The sequence below is a fragment of the Pan paniscus genome, chromosome 1 (genome assembly GCF_029289425.2).
Source record: "Pan paniscus chromosome 1, NHGRI_mPanPan1-v2.0_pri, whole genome shotgun sequence".
Classification (NCBI taxonomy): Eukaryota; Metazoa; Chordata; class Mammalia; order Primates; family Hominidae; genus Pan; species Pan paniscus.
Genome location: NC_073249.2, coordinates 7,994,557 through 8,020,095, shown reverse-complemented (window position 1 = coordinate 8,020,095; position 25,539 = coordinate 7,994,557). Strand labels below are relative to the sequence as shown.

Genomic DNA, 25,539 nt, shown 5'->3' with positions numbered 1-25,539 from the left:
CTCTCCACAAGGAATCACAGTGGAGATTTTCATTGGATGGCACCTTGTGAAAACCTGCCCTAGTGTTTCGGAGATAAGGGGGGGGATGTTCATGGGGTAGAGGGGAGTGTCACTCTGGAGCACTCTCCTGCCTTGTGTGGCCACAGCACAGTCCCACAGTGAGGGGCCACGTGGCACTGCGCACCGATCTTGAGCTATAGTCACAAAGCTCCTAGGCACCACCCACGAAAGGCTGGGTGATGGCAGAACAAAACCATCTGGAAACCTGAAGATGGCTATCCTCTCTTTTGTAGAGAACAAAGAAGATTACGTGTTTTGTTCCTACCTTGATTTCATTTTCAGTTCTTTTGGACACTGCCTTAGTTCAGCTCAAGTGCATTTGTGATTTCACATGTAAAAAAAATTACAAATGAGCATCATATTATTCTTGCTTAGTGTTCACAATGCTTTGGCGTCCAGGCTACGTTCCCCTTCCTTTGCATTAAAAAATGTGTAATTTTCATATGTTAGAGCTAGAAGGGCACCAAAGAAGCCATGAAGATGAGCTTTCTGTTAATCTGTTGGTGGCTTGCATCATCATTGGATGATGCCTACTGAAGCAAACGCAAAATTCTATTATAAAGCTAATTCTTAAACAATGTGCATTACATTCAGCTGCTGTGGCCACCTTAGCTGAGGAAGACATTTCTAAGGGATGTGTGGCCCCTGAGGGCTCTGTTTAGGCATCATATCTTCAGGAAGTTTATCCTTATTCTTTCCTACTCCTTCCTCTCTCCCCTCAACTCTGGGATCTATGTTGTTCAATGTTGTACTATCAAAGACTGTATTTTATTGGCATTTCTTTTTTCCTTTTCTTTCTCTCCTGCTGTGAGCTCCTTGAGGGGAATTTATGTTTCCCAGGTCTTTGCATTTCTAAGGCTACAATCAGAAAGTGACACAAAGTCTACATTAAAAAACTTTAATGAATTATAATTATGAATTATAACCAAATTAACAACACTGAACCTATTATTAATGATTTAAGATATGTAGAATGTTATTGATATCTTTATTCATTGTGTTCCTTTTATTGTTGTTTTAGGGAATATAAATATGTAAGCGCTTACTTGTGGTGTTTTATGACTTTGAGCTCCCAAATTTTATATTCATTATCAGATCCTGAATGTTCAACTGCCACAACTTCCATCACAGGCCAACTCAGGCTGTCCTAGCAGGCTGCGGGATGCCAGTCACATTAGGCTCAATTCGGGATGCAGTATGTGCTGGAGCTGGCACACACCTGCTCAAAGGAGCCGATCCTTAAATTTTCAGGAATTATGTGAGAAGCTGTTAAACAATTGATAGCTTGAAATTGGCAATGGCAGGAGTATCTATACCAAAGCAACTGGCAAATACTACAAATCATATCACTGCTTCTAATGAGTTACAAAGGTGTGTGCTTACATGCTACCCAAAAGGAACTTGAAGGCCTTCATGTGGAAAGATCATAAGAATAAACACAAAGAAATTAGGGAATAACGGCCGGGCACCGTGGCTCACGCCTGTAATCCCAGCACTTTGGAAGGCTGAGGCGGGCAGATCACCTGAGGTCGGGAGTTCAAGGTTAGCCTGGCCAACATGGTGAAACCCCATCTCTACAAAAAATACAAAAATTAGCCGGGTGTGGTGGCAGGTGCCTGTAATCCCAGCCTACTTGGGAGGCTGAGACAGGAGAATCACTTGAACCCGGGAGGTGGAGGTTGCGGTAAGCTGAGATCATGCCACTGCACTCCAGCCTGGGTAACAGAGCAAGACTCGATCTCAAAACCAAAAAAAAAAAAAAAAAAGAGGAAATTAGGGAATAACAAACTAAACCATAATCAAGCCCTAAATTTAATATAATCAAGAACCAAAAGTTATAACACAGGTAAGTGATACAGGTATCAGAAATGGGAGATGTCACAGTCAACCAAAATTGTGGGGGGGTCTTCAGTGAGGAGTTGGAAAGGATGCAGGAAAGAGAGGAGAGGAATATCTTCAGGATCAGGAACCAGCTGAACACAGCTGAACACATGGAGCCAAGCACCTCACATGTGTATAGGGGAGAGTAAAGAGGGCAACACGAATGCCACACAGCACACAGCCCTCAGGGAGAGTCCACTGCACACACGCCTGGCTTCTGTGGAACTTGGTTACTGGAAGTACCACATCTGTTGTCTTGGTCCAGCTGTAGCAGAGCCATGGATACTTAAGAGTTTGAGAATTAAGGTGATTGCGTAGCCGGTGCCTCCTCTATTTCACCTGTCTTGCTTATTGTCTATATCCTCTGTTTAATCCTCATCTCAACCCTTTCCATTTATGATTAGAAGTTCTCTTCAAAAATATTTCTTTAAAAGCTTTGGGGGCTATTTCCATTTTTTGCTATCTTCATTTTTGTTAACAGCTTTCCATGTTTTTCCTCATAATATATGCTTTTTTTAAAAAATATAACAAATCCCCATAATCCAGATTAAAGCTAAACAAACGCACCAGGCATTAAGCAAATCACAAACTCCAGGCTTTTTTCTGTAATACATGATACAAAACAATCAGTAACACTCAATTCCAGGACCAACGAGAAGGGAGACATTATAAAAAATTTAAAATGTCTCAAAATTCTGTCACTACAGATTGGCCTTTTCTGGACATTTCATATAAATGGAACCATACAATATGTGTCTGGTTTCTTTTACTTGGCAGATTTTTTTTTTTAGGTTCATCTATGTTGTAGCATGTGTCAGTAGATTGTTCCCTTCCTCATTCACACCCATCTTCCTCCCTTCCTTCCTCTCTCCCTCCCTTCTTCTCTCTTTCCTTCCTTCCTCTCTCCCTCCCTTCTCTTTCCTTCCTTTCTTCCTCCCACTCTCCTTTCCTCCCCATCTTTCCTTCCTTCTTTCCTTCCTTCCTTCCTTCCTTCCTTCCTTCTATTCTTCCTCTATTTCTTTCCCAGATAGCATTCCATTGTACTAATGTACTACATTTTGTTTATCCATTTACCAGTTGTGACACAAGTTAGGGTTGTTTCCACTTTAGAAATAACTGTGAATCATGCTTCAACCAACATTAATGTGCTATTCTTTGGATAGAAATATGTTTTTATTTCCTTTGGGTAAATAGTGGATATTTGAAAGTGGAATCATTGGATCAAATGGTCAACTTAGGTTGACATTTTTAAGAAACTGCCAAACCATTCTCCAAAATGGCTGCACCACCTTATATTCCCATCAGCAAGTGTGAGGGGGTCTTATTCACATCCTGGCCAACATTCCTTGTTGTCTGTCTTTTTTATTATAACCATTGTTCTGAGTATTTAGTGGTATCTCACTGTTTTGATTTGCATTTCCCTAACAACGACTGATGTTCATCGTCTTTTCATGCATTTATGCCATGCTTTCTAATAAAGCATTCATTTCAAAATACATTCATTTGACCATTCGCAACTGATCTTTTCTTGTCACTATAAATCCCCAACTTAGAAAAAACTCTTCTGATCTTAAGAGTATTGTCTTGGTGTTTATAACCATCACTAGGTGTCAGCCTGCATGGATTCTTTTAGAGAATGGCACCCAATAATTGTCCTGTTTCTGTGTGCTACCCCTTTATGTGAACAGCCCTGCAGAGGAAGAGCCTGCTGGATGTTCCTGATGGCCCTCCAGACCTGCTCTTCTCTCTTGTCTCCCCTCATCTGTGCTCTGGAGGCTGACTGTGTACCAGGATCCCTTGTGTCTGGCTTCGGATGGAGACACAGGCAGGTAGAGAGCAACATTGAAGAGCATTTTTCCTCTGCTCCCTCACTGTGGGCTGCAGTTTGGAAGTAGCCACTGCCTTTCCCTGCCTAGTTTTTAATTCTGGCCAAGCAGACCCTTTCCAGGGGCTGAATACCCTTGAAAGCTCCTACCAGGAGCTCTCTCCTCTCATACCTTCAGGGTTAGAGATGGTAAGGGCTGTTTTGGGTGACTCATCCCTTATTCTTCTCCACCCACTGATGGGTCCCTTAACCTTGTCGACCCTTCTGGAGAGAGCTTCTTTTTAACTATTTATTTATTTAAATAGAATAGAGATAGCATCTCACTTTGTTGCCCAGGCTGATCTCGAACTCCTGGACTCAAGTGATGCTCCCGCCTTGGCCTGCTGAGTAGCTAGGACTATGGGCAAGTGCCACCATGCTTGGCTAATTTTTAAATTTTTTGCAGAGACAGGGTCTTCCTACTTCCTGTGTGACCTAGGCTGGTCTTGAACTCTTGGGCTCAAGCAATCCTCTGCCTTGGCCTCTCAAAATGCTGAGAATACAGGTATGAGCCACTATGCCCAATCTGGACAGAGCATCTTTAACTCTTATTTTTCTAGTGTGTCTTCTCCTTTTTGCTGGGACTCTGATACAGGGGATAAGCAAAACTCCTTTGTGAAACCTAAGACCAGCACTTTTATGCATAAAACAAAGGGTTAGTGCTAATGATTAACTTAAAGCAGTTTCTTCAGACATATTTGACACAACGTTACCCACTAGTGTCTATTCACCTCTGATCTTGTAGCACTTTGGGCTTTTCACAAGGACTTGTCACTCTCTACCTTGCTTTGTACTCACTTGCAGTAGGAGACAATTCCCACCACCTTCACCCCAAACAGCATAAAAATGTAAAAGTTTTTTCCAGTTTCCCTAAAGTCATCTGAGCAGCTCTCCCTAACCCAGAGGAGTGCAATTACTCTAAGAGCCTGTCCATACAGGCATTTTTTAGTAGATGTTCTTTACTCAGATTGGAGTTATGAATTGCTAACCGTCTAAATTCTCTACTGATTGGGAGAATGAGATGAGGAGTGAGGGGAAGAAAGGAATAAAGACTCATGTGAAGCTTCCTAAGAGGGCCAGCCCAGGAGAAAACAGCCATGAGGCAGTTCAAATCTGCCTAGCCAAGCCAAGGACAAGGAACTGGGAATCCCCACGTGCTGTAACTGTCACAAATGCCACACTCAAATGCAGATCCCTGGGCCACTACAGATTCACTGTATTAGTCCATTCTCACACTGCTATGAAGAAACCCTGAGACTGGGTAACTTATAAAGGAAAGAGGTTTAATTGATTCATGGTTCTGCATTGCTTGGGAGGCCTCAGGAAACTTACAGTCATGGTGGAAGACAAAGGAGAAAAAGGCACCTTCCTCACAGGGTGGCAGGACGGAGTGAGTGTCAAGCAAAGGCGGAAAAGTCCCTTACAAACCATCAAATCTCTTGAGAACTTAGTATCACAAGAACAGCACGGGGGTAACCACCCCTATGATTCAATTACCTCCCATAGGGTCCCTCACACCACGTGGGAATTATGGGAACTACAATTCAAGATGAGATTTGGGTGGGGATACAGACAAACCATATCATTATGCCCCTGGCCCATGGGAAATCTCATGTACCCACATTTCAAAACCAATCATGCCTTCAGCATTAACTCAAAAGTCCACCGTCCAAAGTCTCATCTGAGATAAGGCAGGTCTCTTCCACCTATGAGCCTGTAAAATCAAAAGCAGGTTAGTTACTTCCTAGATACCGTGAGGGTACAGGCATTGAGTAAAGACAGCTGTTCCAAGTGGGAGAAATTGGCCAAAACAAAGGGGCTGCAGGCCCCATGCTAGTCCAAAATCCAGCAGGGCAGTCAAATCTTAAAGCTCCAAAATGATCTCCTTTGACTCCATGTCTCACATCTAGGTTATGCTGATGCAAGAGGTGGGTTCCCATGGTCTTGGGCAGCTCCACCCCTGTGGCTTTGCAGGGTACAACCTCCCTCCTGGCTGCTTTCATGGGCTGGCACTGAGTGCCTACAGGTTTTCCAGGTGCACAGTGCAAGCTGTCAGTGGATCTACCATTCTGAGGTCTGAAGGATGGTGGCCTTCTCAAAGCTCCACTAGGCAATGCCCCAGTAGGGGACTCTGTGTGGGGGCTCTGAACCTACGTTTCCCTTTTGCGCTACCCTAGCAGGGCTTCTCCATGAAAGCCCTGCCCCTGTAGCAGACTTCTGCCTGGACATCCAGGCATTTCCATACATCTTCTGAAATCCACGCAGAGGTTCCCAAACCTCAATTCTTGACTTCTGTGCACTCTCAGGCTGAACACCATGTGGAAGCTGCCAAAGGTTGAGGCTTTAACCCTGTAAAGCAATGGACTGAGCTCTATGTTGACCCCTTTCAGCCATGGCTGGAGTGGCTGGGATGAAGGACAAGTCCCTAGGCTGCAGACAGCATGGGAATCCTGGGCCTGGCCCATGAAACCACTTTTCCTCCTAGGCCTCCAGGCCTGTGATGGGAAGGGCTGCCGTGAAGACCTCAGACAAGTCCTGGAGGCATTTTACCCATTGTCTTGGTGATTAACATTCAGCTCCTCCTTACATATGCAAATTTATGCAGCCAGCTTGATTTTTCTCCTCAGAAAATGGGATTTTCTTTTCTATCATGTTGTCAGGCTGCGAATTTTCCAAACTTTTATGCTCTACTTCCATCATAAAACCCAATGCCTTTAACAGCACCCAAGTCATCTCTTGAATGCTTTGCTACTTAGAAATTTCTTCCGCCAGATACCCTAAATCATCTCTCTCAAGTTCAAAGTTCCACAAATATCTCAGGCAGGAGCAAAATGCTGCCAGTCTCTTTGCTAAAACATAACAAGGGTCATCTTTGCTCCAGTTCCCAGCAAGTTCCTCATCTCCATCTGAGACCACCTCAGCCTGGATCTTATTGTTCCTATCACTATCAGCGTTTTTGTCAGAGCCATTCAACAAGTCTCTAGGGAGTTCCAAATTTTCTCACATTTTACTATCTTCTTCTGAGCCCTCCAAACTATTCCAACCTCTGCCTGTTACCCAGTTCCAAAGTCATTTCCACATGTTTGGGTATCTTTTCAGCAATGCCCCACTCTACTGGTCAATTTACTGTATTAGTCCATTTTCATGCTGCCGATAATGACATACCTGAGACTTGGCAATTTACAAAAGAAAGAGGTTTAATTGGACTTGCAGTTCCATGTGGCTAGGGAAGCCTCACAATCATGGCAGAAGGCAAGGAGGAGCAAGTCATGTCTTACATGGATGGCGGCAGGCAAAAAGAGAGCTTGTGGAGGGGAACTCCTCTTTTTAAAACCATCAGATCTCATGAGACTTATCCACTATCACAAGAACAGCATGGGAAAGACCTGCCCCCATGATTCAATCACCTCCCACCAGGTCCCTCTCACAACATGTGGGAATTCAAGATGAGATCTGGGTGGAGACACAGCCAAACCATATCTGCAAGCAAGGAGGGATGTACCTTTAGTAGAATTAAACCACTTATTTATGTGAAATACTACCACTGCTATGGTCTGAATATTTGTGTCCCCCCAGAAATTCATATGTTGAAATGAAATCACCACTGTATTTAGAGGTGGGGGCTTCAAGAGTTGATTAGATCATGAGGGCAAAGCCTCATGAATGAGATTAGTGCCCTTATAAAGGAGGCCTGAGGGAGATTGCTTGTCCTTTCTGCCATGTGAAAATACAGTGAGAAGGAACCATCTGTGAACCAGAGAATGAAACCTCACTGGTGACTAAATCTGCCAGTGCCTTGATCTTAGACTTGCCAGCCTCCAGAACTCTGAGAAATACATTTCTATTGTGTATAAGCCACTCAGCCCATGATATTTTCTTATAGCCGCCTGAGTGGACTAAGGCAGTAATGTAAAGATTTTACTAGCTTTTATAGTAAAAATCTAGCTTTTCTAGTTTGTTCTTCATATATATATATGAGCATTTTCAAACAGAGTACTTCTGGAAGCTGAACAACAGTGTCTCCTGTTAAAAAATTCAAATCCTCATCCAAATTGACATACATGTGCTGGCGCATATGTTGTTTATTTCTCTGCTGTTTATACCAAACTTTTCCTCCAAACGCATCCATCACACACACATGTGGATACGCACAGGCACACACATCCAAATACACTGCAGGTAAGACCCACTACTACTAGTCTCACAGTTTCACAGTGATGTTGGGCCAAAAACCTGATCCATTATTACTTACTGCGGTTCACGGAAGCAGCTTTGTAAACCTACATAAAGACTCCCCCTTCCTTGGGAAGCCATAAATGCGATGTTTCACTGAGCAGCATGGAGACAGGGTGTTAACCTGCTGTGTGACTGCTTTCAAAGAGCCAGCACTCCTCAGCAGAAGCCTAATCATCTCTGTGGCTGTGCTGTCCTGGGCCTGCTTTGATAAGTGCTGTTTATCTGGCTGTATTTTCAAGATAGCATGGAGGGATGCTAAACTTGGTATTTGAAATCTGTTTTTCCTCACGGCAGCAACAAGCCTGCAGCACGGCGCTACCAGCCAGCTAGCCAACCCCACAGCCGCCTGTTGGGCAAATGAAGCCTGGAACTCGTTGAGGTTGCAGGAACATAGAGAAGATCATTTCTCCTCTTCATTTTCTTGCTGCCTTTTCTTTCTTAAAATCTTAACTTCCCAAAGGAACAACTGATGTGAGTCAGTATGTGTTGGCAGGGCAGGATGGTGTGTGTGTGTGTGTGTGTGTGTGTGTGTGTGTGTGTGTGTGTGTGTGTGTGTGTTCATTCTTCCTCCCTGTTCCTGTTTTCCCACCTCAGCCTTGCGTGTCAATGAAACTTTTTTTTTTTTTTTTTTTTTTGAGACGGAGTCTCACACTGTCGCCCAGGCTGGAATGCAGTGGCACGATCTCGGCTCACTTCCACTTCCGCCTCCTCAGTTCAAGCGATTCTCCTGCCTCAGCCTCACGAGTGGCTGGGATTACAGGTGCCTGCCACCATGCCCAGCTAATTTTTTGTATTTTTAGTAGAGACGGGATTTCACCATGTTGGCCAGGCTGGTCTCGACCTCCTGCCCCTGTGATTGTCCCGCTTCAGCCACCCAAAGTGCTGAGATTACAGAAATGTTTTATATACCTATTTGCTCCAGGCAGAGTTTGAAGGCAGAGACTTATATCAGTTAGAGATCCATAAAAGCCAGTGAGGTGACATGAACAAAAGCATTCCCACCAACACTGGAAGTATTCAAGCCAGATTTTAAACATGAGATTTCCACTTTAGGATCAAGGTTGGATCTGATAACTTTGAAGATCCTCTGCCATTTAAAAATTCTATGGGCCAGACGTGATGGTTCACGTCTGTAATCCCAGCACTTTGGGAGACATAGGCAGGAAGATCACCTGAGGTCAGGATTTCAAAGCCAGCCGGCCAAGGTTGTGGCACATGCCTGCGATCCCAGCTACTTTGAGGCTGAGGCACAAGAATCACTTGAACCTGGGAGGTGGAGGTTGCAGTGAGCCGAGATCATGCTCCTGCATTCTAGCCTGGGCGACAGAGTGAGACTCTGTCTAAAATAAACAAACAAATAAATAAATTAAATAATAAATACAAAAATAAATATTCTATGATGCCATGATCTTACTCCCAGTTTAATGAACAGTTCTGATGGTGATTTTTAGAGTGAAACTCATAGTTTCCTTGAATATTTTCCTACTTTGCATATTTCCCAAGACGCTTTTTCCATTTTGAGGAAGATACAAGATACTTCTCACTGAAAGTTCTCCTTTAAGGGGAGAAGTAATGGCATCTGAATCTCAAAGTTTGGAAAAAATAAACTGTTTTTTATCTCTTGGCTGAAGGCAAAGTGAAGAAGTAACCACAGCTCAGCTCTGTGGAGAGTGGGGATGGCAGATGGGAAGGTGAAGGAAGGAAAAGCAAACACAGTCAGCCCTCCCTCCACACTGGCATCCATGCATCCATGGATTCAACTAACCGAGGACCAAAATATCCCAAAAATAAGAAAAAAAATTAAAATGACAGTACAATGAAAAAAAATACAATCTAATAAGACAATACAGCACAACAACTATTTCAATAACATTTACATTGTATGAGGTATTATAAGTAATCTAGAGATGATTTAAAGTATACGGGAGTATGTGCATAGGTTATATGCAAATCCTATGCCATTTTATATAAGAGACTTGAGCATCTCCAGATTTTGGTATCTGAAGGGAATCCTGGAACCAATTCCCTGCAGATACTGAGAAACAACGCTATGCTCTGGGCAGAAGTACTTCCAGAAGAGCCACACAATTGTTCCCCTATCCTTGCTCAACAAAATGCCAGCATCTGAAGAAACAACGGAAAAACCTGATTCTTTCACAAGAGCTGACCTCTGACTATAAAGGATTTAGGGACAAGATTCCCAACCTACTCTATATGGCAAAGGAAGAAAATAAAATATTATCTTCTTTCTCCCCAGAGGTCACTCATTGCTTTTCCTCTCCCAAATATGCTTGTCTTAGTTCATTCAGTGGCTATAACAAAATACCATAGACTGAGTATCTCATAAACAACAGGAATGTATTGCTCACAGTTCTGGAGGCTGGGAAGTCCAAGATCAAGGTGACAGTGGATTTAGTGTCTGCTGAGGACCCACTTTCTGATTCATAGATGATGCTTTCTTGCTGTGTGGGCACTAATCTCATTCATAAAGGCTCTACCTTCAGGGCCTAATCACCTCCCCAAGCCCCAGCCTCCTAATACCATCATATTGGGGGTGAGGATTTCAACATGTGAATTTTGGGGACATAGAAACACTCAGCTTATAGCAGTGCTCTTTTTATTTTGCCTTACTGATAGCTAAGGTCACTCTGTGTGCACATTTATTTCACACTTGAAGCATCCCTGGTGTTTATAATAATCACCTCCAGCCTGTCACATGAAATTAATAACACACACACACACATACACACACGACTCCATTTTTCATCAAGGCCACCTTCCAGAAAGAAATTACTCTTTGACTAGTCAGAGAAAGGTGCAGAGATTATTATAAAAATCAGGAGAGGCAATGAATAATATGAAGAAATTCAGTGTCCCAAGTTCTTTTCCTCCCACACTTATTTGTAGCCAGTGTGATCATTCCTTATGCACCTAAACTGCATAATCTAAATTAATTCCAATGTGTTGTAGAGTTTCACCGCCATTACAGTTTGCTGTGATTAGCAAACCTTAACCTAGTGCCTTCATGTAGAAGTATGACTATTTTCACAGTTTTGTATGAATGTACTTGCTATATGACCTTGGGTAACTCACTTTACCTTCTTTGTCTTGGTCTTTTACCATCTGTAAAATATAGTATAGTTTTTCCTTCTCCATATTTTATGATTAAGAAAAAATAGAAGATGGTTAGAAAATAATAGGAACACATGATTCATGCAGTCATGCCAATAGTACCAGAAATCGCATTTCAACATATAATTTCTATGCAAGTTATCAGTAAAGCACATCTTTAAATCACTTTCAATCAATTCACAAGGTAACAGAATTTTGATTTTTTTCCCCTTTTTAGGTGCGGATTAAATATCCCATCTAGATTAAGTTTTATATATATATATATATGTAAGAATCAATGCAATATCATATAGGTCTCAAAATACGTTATTTTCTTACTCCTTCTTTACGTTCTTCTCATTAAGTCATTTTTTTCACTTAATAAATATTAATTGAGTGGCTACTATATTCCAAGAAGTATGTTAGGCATCACAGGCTCTCATTTTATCTATATGCCTGGTGACAGGATAGCTTTGCCTTGACTATATGGTGTTTTCAAATTTTCTTTCTTTCTTTTCTTTTTCTTTTCTTTTTTTTTTGAGACGGAGTCTCACCCTGTTGCCCAGGCTGGAGTATAGTGTGCTATCTTGGCTCATTGCAGCATCTGCCTCCCGGATACAAGTCATTCTCCTGCCTCAGCCTCCCAAGTAGCTGAGATTACAGGTGTGTGCTACAATGCCCAGCTAATTTTTATAATTTTAGAAAAGACAAAATTTTGTCATGTTGGCCAGGCCAGTCTTGAAGTCCTGACCTCAAGTGATCCACCCACCTTGGCCTTCCAAATTGCTGGGATTACAGGCATGAGCCACCATGACTGGCCTCAGATTTTCTATTGACTTCATTTCTATATAGCCAGACAGTAATGAATTGGTTCTGCTGAAAATTGTGGTCAGGATAAGTTAGAAACCCTTTTGTTTCCTTATGTATGTCTTTCTTAATTTCTGCTGAGCTACATCTCAATACCTTATTCCCAGACCTTAGCTCAGTGCCCCAGTGCCTGACACAAAATAAGCTCAAATAATAATTAGTTGAAATATAAATAATGATCATAATGCTAAATGACAAACAGCCCTTCTACTACTGGGTGACCTCGGGCAAGTCACTGCATCTGATGCTTTCTTCATTCATAAAATGATAGACAAGGCTGGTGGTTGCTAACCAGCTGAGTCAAGACTAGTGTTATTGTAAAGATGTGAAAATGCATATACATTCTATAATAAGTCCTACATAAAAACTGAATATACTATTTGTCATATATATATATATGTATGTGCGTACACACACCACACATAAAACAAATAACAGTTTTACATGTATGTAGATTACTATGTCTAAGAAAACCAGTATCATTTAAAAGCACTGTAGAGTTTATAACATCTTTTGGCTACTATGTATTTCGTCAACGAGCACATACAAAAATGTAAAATTACAACCATTTTGACATTCTAAAACACCTTCACACTCCAACAGGGCATCACTGGATTAAATGATCTTCAATGTCCCATCTAGCACAAATATCTGTGGTTCCAATTCAACAGAAAGCAGAAAATATTTCTCAAGTGTTAGCTATATACACAGCAAACAACCAAGTGGAAAGCAGAAAATACAGCCAATGAACTCTACAAGTAGAAAATGTGAGCATTTTCTTTTTTTTTTTTTTTTGAGATGAAGTCTTGCTCTTGTTGCCCAGGCTGGAGTGCAGTGGTGCAATCTCGGCTCACTGCAACCTCCACCTCTCAGGTTCAGGTGATTTTCCTGCCCCAGTATCCCGAATAGTTGAGATTACAGGCATGTGCCACCACGCCCAGATAATGTTTTTGCATTTTTGTATTTTTCGTAGAGACAGGCTGGTCTCAAACTCCTGAGCTCAGGTGATCTACCCACCTTGGCCTCCCAAAGTGCTGGGATTACAGACATGAGCCACTGCACCCAGCCTCATTTTCTTTTTTACTAAAGCTGCTGCCATGACTGGCTTTATCATGCCACTCCCCCTCCCCTGTCCCCAAGGTACACTGGCATGGTCCTGCTCTCCAGAGTAAGTTCTACACATAAATGACCCTTTTCCCTTTGTCTAGTAAATGGCTGGGCCATGTCCTTTAAACCAGCAGTAGGTGTTAACTCTTGGTTAACCACACCCCATACCCACAATGTCATGCAATAAATGTTTTTGGGAGATGACTAAAGAGGCTGCTGGAAACATTTGCTGCATGTGCAATAGTGACTGACAGTGGAGAGGAGGGAGTGGTAGGCATTTCTTTTATTTTTATTTTTTGAGATGGAATCTTGCTCTGTCGCCCAGGCTGGAGTGTAGTGGTGGGATCTCAGCTCACTGCAACCTCCACCTCCAGGATTCAAGTGATTCTCCTGCCTCAGCCTCCCGAGTAGTTGGGGTTACAGGTGCGTGCCACCATGCCTGGCTAAGTTTTTGTATTAGTAGAGACAGGGTTTCACCATGTTGGCTAGGCTGGTCTCGAACTCCTGACCTCAAGTGAACTGCCTGCCTCGGCTTCCCAAGATAGGCATTTCATAAGAATCATACAACCTGTCCTCCCTGTACCTGGGGCATACACAGACCAAGGGTACAATGCTTATGAGCTAAAGAGATACTGGCTGCAACGTATTTGAGCAAAAAAATAATAATCATTTGTATTATACAATGAAGAGAGATGATGAAATGGTTGTGACTTATTTGAGAATATAAACTATAGTGATCAATAAAATCATATTTGGTGTGGTATTTAACCCATTTATAGAGATGTATATTTTCACTCTATGTTAATTCGCAGGGACATTTGAGAGGAAATGTCTGTATCATAAAAACATTAAAATAGAAATATTTCAATCTCAGTTTTGCCTGAGGCCCCAAGTCCTTGTTTATCAGGATTTGAAAACAAGATAACCAGAAAAAAAAACTTTATGACTCTGAGTCCCTCAGTCATCTTGAGGATATAAATCTGATACGTATATTAAGGGTTCAAAATGGTAGGATTAGAAATTAAAATAAGGCTTATTTGGATAAATTGTTCTATAAACCCCCTCCCATAGGGAGTGTGGGGGAGTTTGCCTCTCACCTCAATCCTAGAGAAAGGTTTTAGACATCTTGATATGTAGCCCCTGGGGTTTGGAAACTGTATTAGTCAGTGTTTTCCAGAGAGACTGAATCAATAGAATACATATATAGATGTAGATACAGATAGATGAGAGGGAATTTATTAGGGGAATGGAGTCACACAATTATGGAGGCTGAGACATCCCACATAGGCCTTCTGCAAACTGGAGAACCAGAGAAGCCAGGAGAGTGGCTCAGTCCAAGTCTGAAGGCCTGAGAATCAAGAAAGTTAATGGTGTAGCTCTCAGTCTGAGGCCAAAGGCACAAGAACCCAGAGAGCCACTGTTGCAAGCCCTGGAGTCCAAAGGCGGGAAAACCTGGAATCCAGATGTCCAAGGCCAGGAGAAGAAGGGCATCCCAGCTCCAAAAGAGAAGGTGAGCAAGAGTCTGCCCCCTCCTTCCACCATTCTTTTTCTATCTGGGCCCCTAGCTGTTTGCACGGTGTCTGTCAACATCAGGGTGGATCTTCCCCACTCAGTCCACTGGCGCACATGCTAGTCTCCTGCATACACACCCTAACAGTCGTGCCCAGAAACAACGTTTCACCAGCCATCTAGGCATCCCTCAATCTAGTCAAGTTGACACCTAAAATTAGGTATCACACAGACTGATGTCTGATTTGTGCTATAACATCTATGGAAAGAGAGACGGTAGTGGATACGCAGTTCTGATTGTGGCCTGAAGAGAGGGCAACAACCTGTCCCCACAGAGAGTCAGAGCAAAGAAAGCCCAAGTTCCTTAGACTCTGCTCAGGAGGCCTGTCCAGCCATGCAAGGAGACTCCAGCAGAAGGAAAATGAAGGGGTGCCACCTGCATGTGGGGGGCGAAGGGCTGAAGAAGGGATCCTAAACAACCAGGAGAGGAGAAACACTCAACTCTGTCAAAGACACTGCAGATAGGAGATGTCAAGTGAACTGACAGGATGGATTAGGAACTCTATTTTTTTTTTTTACTTTAAGTTCTGGGTTACATGTGCAGAACGTGCATTTTTGTTACATACGTATACACATGCCATGGGTTTGCTGCACCCATCAACCCATCACCTACAACATCAGGCTGCCACAACACTTGGGTTACACCTAATGAGGTGACTCCATTTCCATTGTATTGCTATTCTGGTTAGTGAGAAGACACACTATAGTATAAAATTTGCATTAGAAGAGCCAGGAAAATATGAAGTAGAATTCCTCTTCAATTAATGTTAAAGAACTTAATCAAAGAGGGAGAAATAAATGTTCACATTGGCACCCATCGATATCATGAATGGAATACAAGCTCCATGGTACCATGTGCTTCCTCTCTTGTAGGATATGGACTGAGCCACCTTGGCAAACTATGCCCATGGTATATTCACTTCATCAACAAAGCTAGTCCAGAACATTCTATGCATTTGCTTCTTATAACCTGATTCTTGGCCACTTAAGCAGCATTCTCAATGCTTCCAATGAGTGAAAATGAAAAAAAGAGGACAAAATAAGCCAATAATTCTAGCTCATTAGCAGCCAAAAAAAAAAAAAAAAGATCTTTGGGCAAGCCAAAGTTCTAAGGAGAAAGGGGGAATAATGACCTAAAGACCAGTGCAACGTATGTTTGATACTCTTAACTGTAACTCTGGAACAACAACAACAACAAAAACCCCATCCAGGTTTAAAAATATGTATAAAACACCATATTATAATATAATCTCATGTTAATTTTAAAGTAGGAAAATGCAGATGGTGTGTCTTTTGCATCACTGTTGAAAATATGATCATTCATTGAAGATAGAGCAGTGGTATCCTAGTTAAAACTCTTTCAAGTTATTCAACAGTAATTGGGAGCTTCATCAATAGCAATTGCTATTTTCCATCACTGAATGCAACTCATTCCTGAAGCCCATTGAACACTCCAGAATATTGTGCGGGCATAGGTCTTGCTGACTCAGTTGTAGCCAGCAATATTTAGTCATGCTCCTCGTCAGGTACTTCTGGCTGTCTATGATGTGGAGAAATGGTAGGAGGATGTCATTTGGACCCCTGTGTTCAATGGAGCAATGTGGTTGGTTCTGGCCAATGAGCTGTGAGTGGAAGAGACCTGCCGCTTCTGCCGAGCATTTCATATATGTGTGGGTGTGAGTATACTCTCCTTCTCCTCCCATGGTGGCCAGCAAGGCTCCAGGGGCTGAGCCCCCTGAGAAGCAGTGCCCCCATTTGCCAGAGTCAGCCATGTAGTATGAGTGAGGAAGAAAACTTTGTTTTAAGCCCATGAGATTCAGGGGTTATTTGTTACTACCTGTTAACCTCCCCTGACTGATACAAAGGTCTTATTGTCTACCTCCTTACTGATACTGACTGATCAGGTCACTTACTGAATATGCCTGGACTGCAACTCAGTGCCCATTTTTATTTTAAAGATCGATGAGTTGTTTTATGATTGGAACTTGGGGTAATACAAGTAATACATTTCCCATACGAGCATCACTAAGAGTAAACATTGACCGACAATGAATAGTCATTGTTGATTTGCACATAAACCCACAGGTAGATTTTGTTCATTTTGTAAGATAGAAATTAGATGCATTTGTCAGGCTGATGACTGAGGGTGGGAGCATCATGGAGAGTCACATTAGAAGTGGTGACACCTGCCATGAGGGCACAGCATTTGTGCAGGTACTGTGAGACCAAATGCACTGCCTTCAAGCTGGATGCAATGCAATCAATCCACTTTAACATGAGTAATCATTGCTGAGCATTTAACATGAGAATCATATTATAACATATATTATGAGGCGCTGAACAATTTGGTGAAGAAGAGAGTTATACAAGTTATATCAATGAGTTCAGATGATTTGAAAAAAAAAAAGTGGTTAGATTTACAAAAGGCAAGGAAGGAAAATGTGTAAAGGGAAATACTCTGTGCTGCTCCTCCAGGAAGACATTCCCCAACAGAGGGGGGCTTGCCCCAGTGCGGTGCCACCCGTGTCAGGGCAGGTAAGCCCACCTCTTTGGGTGTTCAGCATTGGATAACACATTTACCTGCAGATCTAAACCACATCCCGCAGTGTAGCCTTTTTCAGTAATAATGGTGGAAACCTGATCTCCTTGGCCTTACTACTTTGTTCTATGTTTCAATTTGTCCAGAATAGGGACAGAGAAGCAAGTGCTGTTGATTGGTCTCTTCAAATACAGCAAGGGAGAGTCCTAATGGAGAAGCCAGTCTTAGGCTGAGATGGGAAGGAAGGAAGAAATGGGGTTTGGACGTGAGGAGGACGGGAAGTATTCCAGGATACAGTACTATGGCACAAAATCAAGGACTAAATGCTTATCTGTCTATTTTTTGAGTTCTGTAAAGTGCTTTCACATACATGATAAAAATGTGTAATGGCACTGATGGTCAGTGTAAATCCTGTGCTCTCTACTGTATCCAAACACTGGCAGCCCTGGACTCTAGTGAAGGAGACAGACATGTGTCCTGTTTTTGTGGCGAGATTCTAGTGGTGAAGTTAGACAGGAAGCAAGTAGTACGTATATAAAGTATTTTCAGATACTGATTAGTGCCATGAATGAAAATAAGGGAGGGTAAGGAGACAGGATAGTGGAGGCTTGCTCTTTTGGGCAGTTGGTTAGGTCTGGTCTGTGAAGATGGGTCTTTGAGCAGAGTCCTAACTGCAAGGAGACAAAGAGCCCCAAGGAGAAACAGGAAGGGAAGAATCTCAGGCAGCAAGAAAGGCAATAGTACAGACCCTGAGGGGAAACGTGTTTGGCTGTGGAGGAGGCCAGCGTGGCCCTAGGGGATCAGGAGGGGTGAGTCCAGGGGAACAAAGCCATAACATGCAAGTAGCAGCTGGAGGAGGACCCCAATGTCCAAGGTCAGGGGCTCTTAAATGAAAGAAAAGGCCAGTGAAAGCCAGGACTGTGCCCAGAGAAGGCGAAGTGATTAGAACACTCTTGAAAATGAATCTACTACTGGGTTAGGGTGTCTCCCCGAATGTCGGGAAAACTGGCCAGAGGTCATTAAAATATTGCAGGTGCGAGATAATTAGAACCTAGCCTTGGGCAGTTATTACAGGTGCTAAAATCTGAAAACTCAAACTGAGGAAAATTGGCAGAGCTGGGAGACTTATTGGATGACAAGGGCAAAGAGGAGAGAGAAATGACAGACAATTCAGGGTCACTGGCTGACTTTCACTGTCAGTGATGGCAGACATGGGAGGGGAGGCCATCTAACAAATGCTCACGTCTAGGGGTTATGTAGTCAACAGTGACAGCAACTTGCAAAAAAATAAAACATAAAAATACTGTTCCAAGAGCCATTTTTTAAAAAAAGAATGTCATGCAGACTGAAAAAGAAAATCAAAATAAAATCAAGAAAAGGGATTGTATTACAAACTCACTATTCTCAAGATAAACTGAAAAAGGCAAATTTCATACTTAGTAATGAGAACAAAATAAACACTTTCAATTGATTAATATTGCAATACAATCATTTTGATTATGTGTCTTTATTTTATTTGTTATTTTTTCAGTCAGGGTCTCACTCTCTCGCCCAGGCTGGAGTGCAGTGGCAACCTCTACCTCCCAGTCCAAGCAATTCTCCCACCTCAGCTTCCCAAGTAGCTGGGATTACAGGTGCATACCCCCAGGCCCAGCTAATTTTTGTATTTTTTGGTAGATATGGGTTTCACCATGTTGGCCAGGCTGGTGAACTCCTGACCTCAAGTGATCTCCCCTCCTCTGCCTCCCAAAGTGTTGGGATTACAGGCGTGAGCCACCTCACCTGGCCAGATTATGCATCTTTAAAAAATAAAAATGAAGACCTGCATAAATTAGTATAGTAGAAGGAAAAAAGAGATACGACACCTTTTATCTTTTTTAGGGATCAATGAAAGGCCAAGAGATTTGAGAACTGTAAGAAAGCCCTGAGAAGCACATTGTTCAAAATTTATGCTCACTTGAAAAAAAGAAAAAAAAAAAAAAGGAAATGACCTAGGCTGTTACAAAAGTTAAACCCAAATTGAGCACCTTTTAAATGAGCTTGTCAAAAGTAAGTATGTTTGAGGTAAAATTATTTCCCCAGTCTCAAAATGAAATTTCCAGTAGACTTTTAAAAAAAAAATATGGAAAACAAACATACATGAAGAAACTGCATTTTACAACTGAACACTGGGTTTCAAGTAGAGTGATTTTTAAAAATCTCATATTTAGATACTGTCTGGTTTTAAAAATAGGCCAAATGGATCATAGGCTGAGAATCAGAAATCCTTCTTTTGGGTTGTCTCTTCTCCGTAAGCCTCAAGTACTTCTTAGTCCTTTCTTTATGACTAGATAAAATTATAGTAACTACCACAGGGATTATGATTCCTAGTCAAACATCAATCATAGTCCTACACACAAATGATGTCAAGTGCTAGGCACTGTCTAGGTTCTACAATATTAGAGTTCCTAAATTTACACACGCACGCACACACACACACACACCTGAGATAGAGGATAGAAAGATAAATGATAGATGATAGATTAGATAGATAGATAGATAGATAGATAGATAGATAGATAGATAGACAGAAAGATAGATGCTAGGCTGGGAGTGGTGGCTCACACTTGTAATTTCAGTCCTTTAGGAGCCTGAAGCTGGAGGACTACTTGAGCCCAGGAGTTCAGGAGTTCAAGACCACCTGGACAACAAAGCAAGGCTCTGTCTCTATGAAACGCAAATAAACAAAAAATTAGCTGGACATGGTAATGCACACTTGTGCTCCCAGATACTAGAAAGGCTGAGGCAAGAGGATCACGGGAGCCCAGGAGGTCAAGGCTGCAGTGAGCCATGATTGTGCCACTGCACTCCAGCCTGGGCAACAGAGAGAGACTCTGTCTCAAAAAAAAGAAAAAAAAGAAAGATAGATGCTAGATAGATGATAGATGGAAAGGGGAAGGAAAGGGAAAGGGGAGGGGAGGGGAGGGGAGGGGAGGGGAGGGGAGGGGAGGGGAGGGGAAATCCCTTCACTGAAGACTTGCAGGTCAGGTCTCAAAGAGCAGCCAGCAGACAGCCTTCAGCTGTCAACTACATCAGGGATTGACCCAGCTGCAGAGAACTGCCTCACACAAGGTCACACCCCTTCCTGGGTGACTCATAATCAACTGACACAATCAATAAAACCTGTCTGTCTTGAGCTAAGTTGGCACAACTCTGAAGATCCATTCTGATTGTGGAGTTCCCTGTGAGGTCTGTGTGGTTGGGCCTGCATTGTAGCTCAATTTCTCCCCCTCCTCACTACTGTCTCCTCTCTTCCCTTCCAGATGTCATTACCAAGGATCCTTTTTAATTAGCATCCTATATTCCAAACTCTAACCACAGTCTGCTTCCTGTACTTGCATATATTCATTACATACATACGTGTGAGTGTACATATATGTTTTAAAAATCCCTAGCAAGAGTAAGTATGTTATTTGGTCAGTCAGCTGTTAAAACTTCCACTTTCTCCAGTTGTCTGGTGGAATTAAAAAAAAAAAAAGACTTTCACTTTTATTGGTGCAATTCATATCAGTGTGCCACTGGTAGCTCTTGGAAGAGAAGGAAGAGACAGCTAATATGGAACCTGGAGACAAGTTCCACTCTGCTCCTGCTGAATGCCCTTCTCCTTTGCTTCTACCTACCTCCAGAAGTGCTGGCCATTGTCAGCTCCTGAAAAGGTTGATGCTCTGACCTGTTTCAGTGAACGGGGAGAGGACTTGAGGCTGGGAAACCTTTGGAATAGGCAAGGGGTCCCCCTACATAGGCTTCCCTCCATGACTCATAGTGTGTTCCTTGGTTCGCTCCCTGTGGTCAACCACCTGCTGCAAAAAGTCGTTCACTGCTGGTGTGAGAATCACTGTCACCTACACTCAAGTAAAAATGTGTATCAAAGGAACAGATGCTTCTCTTCCATGCAACCTGAATATAGATCTATCAGGCAAATTCAGACAGCTGTTCTAGATGCAGAGACCATCATATCTGCTAGGGGTCAGCAAACACTGACCATGGCTCAAATCTGGCCTGCCATCAGATTTTGTTGGGCCCGGGAGTGAAGAATGTTTTCAGGCTTTTCAGTGGTTGAAAAAAATAAAATAAAAAGCATAATATTTCATAATATATGAAAATTATATAAAATCTAATTTGTAGTGTCCATAAATAAACTTTTTTCTTTTCTTTTCTTTTCTTTTTTTTTTTTTTTTTTTTTTTGATACTGAGTCTCGCTCTGTCGCCCAGGCTAGAGTGCAGTGGTGCGATCTGGGCTTACTGCAAGCTCCACCTCCCGGGTTCACGCCATTCTCCTGCCTCAGCCTCCCGAGTAGCTGTGACTACAGGTGCCCACCACCACGCCCGGCTAATTTTTTTTTTTTAATTTTTAGTAGAGACAGGGTTTCACCATGTTAGCCAGGATGGTCTCATCTCCTGACCTTATGATCCGCCCGCCTCAGCCTCCCAAAGTGCTGGAATTACAGGTGTGAGCCACCACGCCCGTCCCCATAAATAAACTTTTATTAGGACACAGCCATGCTAATTCATTTACATATTGTCTATAGCTGCTTTTGATCCACAATAGCATAGTTGGGAAGTTGTGACAGATACCTGAAAGCCAAATATGTTTACTATCTGGCCCTTTGCAGAAAAACTTTGCCAACCACAGAGCTATGCGATTTAGGATTATACAACACAATATCACACATTTGCTTATTGGTGAACATCCAATGGGTGTGGATAGTCACACAGATAGACTTGTTACCTTATACATGTCTGTAAGTATCTAGCCTCTCATAAAACACTAAACACCTTCCACAGAAGTGCACAATGATGTAGAGACCCCAGGTTATGCTCAAACCCAAGCGCTATCTTTCTTCACATCTTTTTAGTTCAAAATATCTGCCTTAAAACAGAACTGGAAAAACAAGATTTGTCAAGTAAGTGCAGCCGTGTTAATGTTAAATAGATGAATGCATGGATGGATCTTTTAACATACAAGCAATGGAGACGATATGCCAGCAATGATAATACTTGTGTTAGTGTGAAGGGTATTTTAGATCTGCCCCAAACTCAGGTAGAAAAAGTTTCCCTGACCTTTTCCCTACCAGTTTAGAATTTTAATTCATCCCAGAGAGTCAGTGGCTTTGACACAATAGCACTTACTCTTCAGATGCCTAAAATTTTATGATCAAAAATATCAAAAGATTAGAAATGTGATTTTCAATCCCAAAAGCCACACTGAAGTTCAATTAAACAAAAATGCCTGGGGTTTTCATATGCACTGAAAATCATAAAAATCAATTTTATTACAAATCTACCCATGAAACCGTCTATCTGTCTCTCCATCCATCAATTTATTTCTGCAATATGTCTCAAAATAGCACCCAAGAGTTTGTGCCAATTCTTATTTTTCAAGATATATTGAGCTTTTTCAAGTTCACAAACTCCATAAACTTCACAAACTCCTTATGGTGTTCACAAAGGAATAATAAATGTTTTTTATCTTTTATATTGTTTATGAACACATAATTCATTTTTACTATATCAATTGCTTGCCTAAGAAGTTACAATGCTTCCTTTTCTGCTTATTCTGGCTTAAAAGCCTTTCAGAATTGAATCTTACCTGATCTGTTCAATATTACATTCTACATTACACACCCAATTTCACTGTATCTCACCCACCTGTCTTCCTACACACTAAAGCCCTTACTCCTCCTAATCACCATGTTTTCATTATCTCCATGTCCCTTTTATGTGTTGTTCTTTCTACAAAGAAACCCCTTTTCTCCACTTTTTGAAAAACACCTACTTATCCTTCTAGAACAACCTAAATGTAGGAACTTTCCAAATTCTCCAGGGAAATATAGCCCTTCCTTCCTTCCATCCATCCATCCATCCACCCACCCACTCACCTACTCACTAATTTATCCCTTACTGAACAAACACACTGAGCATCTATTAGATGCTCAAAAATGTATAACAAATAAGCTATTTCTGCTTGGTTTATAAGGACACTGAGATATCAGCAAAGTGTTATGGGACCAAAGAAGAAGAAAATAGAAGAAAGACATCTAAGTCAAACTGGAAGTAGGACAGTTTGGAAAGCATTTCCCAGAAGAGGTGATACTGAGTTAAGTATACACAGGACAAGAATTATGCAGCCAGGTGGATGAGGGATGGGAAGAGGAGAAAGGGAGAGGGTGTTCTAAGCCAAAAACACAGCAGGCAAGAAACTGAGTCACCACTAGGAAAGTTAAATCAATATGGCAGAAAGAAAACCTGCTCCTTGGGTCATTTCATCATGCGTTTGGTAGAGCACTTACAACTTTATATTAAGTAATATGGGCTTGAGGTTCTGCTTTAGATAATATGGACTTGAGGTTCTTCTACCTTTTATTACCTGTCAGAAATAGGGTTTTAATCCCTGGGAGGTGAAGCTTGCAGTGCGCCAAGATAGCACCACGGCACTCCAGCCTGGGTGACAGAGCGAGACTCCATCTCAAAAAAAAAAAAAAAAAAGAAAAAGAAAAAGAAATAGGGTTTTCATCTGGAAATATTTGGGGCTAAGTGTTGTCCTGAAAGGAACTTTGGAGAAGAAATATTCCATTACGCTTGCTTTGTCATCTTGTGATACAGACTCAGCCCATGGATCAACAAAATGCCTTCATTCTCAACAGTCCAAAGAGCTCTGGGTAGGATCTCACCTTCCTTACAAAATTGATGTCGGATGTTGAATAATAGACATTCTTCTGTTCCTCTTCCAAGTGAGAGACAATGAGTGGCTCATCCCCTGAACGGTGTGTGGAATAAGGTGAAACATGTAGCAATCAAGAACTGGACTCATCCCCTGAACGGTGTGTGGAATAAGGTGAAACACGTAGCAGTCTAGAACTGGCTGCAGAATATATGTTTGGATTTTGTAACTTTCATGCTCCCAAAACTCAGAGTCATTTTTCTACATTGGCTCTTTCCCTGTATTATCAATTGTACCCTTCACATAACAACTGTTTCCTAATGGCAACCAATCAATTCAGAATTCAAATGGCGATTCGCCAGTTTGATATCTACGTTGCCCTGGGGTTATGGAGAAGCTGCAAATTTTGGGGTACTGTTCCAGCTTATTAAATCTTTTTATTGAAATTTGATTCATCTTTTCCTGACCTTATCAAACCATCCCGGCCTTGTCATCTACAGCAGGACTTTGCAAAGTGGACTCCTGTCGCTTGCTGCATTTTACTGGTGTGAAATCAGAAGGAGTATGGTGGATAATGCATTTTGAATCCGGTTAGACATTAATTATTAGGTTGGGGCAAAAGTGATAGTTTTTTTTGCCATTAAAAAACCATGATCATTTTTGCCTCAACCTAATAACACCCAAACCACCTGTAGAAATGATTAAGAAATCTTCAACTCAAATGCCTTCTTTCAGGAGGAGTTTTAAAATAGAAATTACATCATTCCAAGGTTGTGTCTGCATATGCAGTTGTATCAAAAAACTTAAATGTAATTTTTGAGGGAACTAAGCCAGGAGACAGAGCCATAGTGATGAATGTATCCAAAAGTAGCCATCAGAGAATCCGTGAGTTCTTACACTGACACAAGAGGACCACTGTGTTTGACAGATGCAAAATTTCCATTCAGATCTGGTCAGCACTCTTCACCTAACTGGTGTTTTTAAGAGATAATTAAAACTGTTTGCACAATGGCACAGTCCATGACACATTAATAATAATAACTAATATTCAATTTAATTCTCATTTCTATAAGTGCCAGGAAATTTGCTAACGTATGTATACATGTAATACATGTACATCTCATGTAATCATAACTGTTTTATTGCTTTTTTTTTTTTGAGACAGAGTCTCACTCTGTTGCCCAGGCTGGAGTGCAATGGCATCACCTCGGCTCACTGCAACCTCCGCCTCCCGGGTTCAAGCGATTCTCCTGCCTCAGCCACCCAAGTAGCTGGGATTACAGGCGCCTGCTACCACGCCTGGCTAATTTTTGTATTTTTAGTAGAGATGAGTTTCACCACGTTGGTCAGGCTGGTCTCGAACTCCTGACCTCAGGTGATCCACCTGCCTCGGCCTCCCAAAGTGCTGGGATTACAGGCTTGAGCCACCGTGCCCAGCCAACTGTTCTATTGTTAAAGCAGGTAGCTAGGCAGACGTGAGCAGGGCAGGAGAGGCCCCCCAACCCCTCCCCAGGAATGTCAGCTGACCACTAGGTAATGGTCAGGAGGTTGTTAAACTATTTCTCTAAAATAATAATTGATTGCAGCTGGTGCCAAAGAAAGACC

At 42.0% G+C, this 25,539-nt stretch overlaps 1 protein-coding gene across 9 annotated transcripts in view; it reads right to left on the bottom strand.

Annotated features, from left to right (window-relative positions):
• Positions 1-25,539, bottom strand: part of RGS7 (regulator of G protein signaling 7) — a 591,371-nt gene that overhangs the window by 360,134 nt on the left and 205,698 nt on the right. The window contains exon 1 of one of the 9 annotated variants that reach the window (XM_063594528.1): positions 8,058-25,539. This exon is cut by the window's right edge and continues 26,872 nt beyond it. The exons of 7 other annotated variants lie outside the window; for them this stretch is intronic. The gene's annotated coding sequence lies outside the window, so the exon portion shown is untranslated. The remainder of the gene's footprint in view (positions 1-8,057) is intronic. One more of the 9 variants, XM_034949708.3, reaches the window with a different exon arrangement.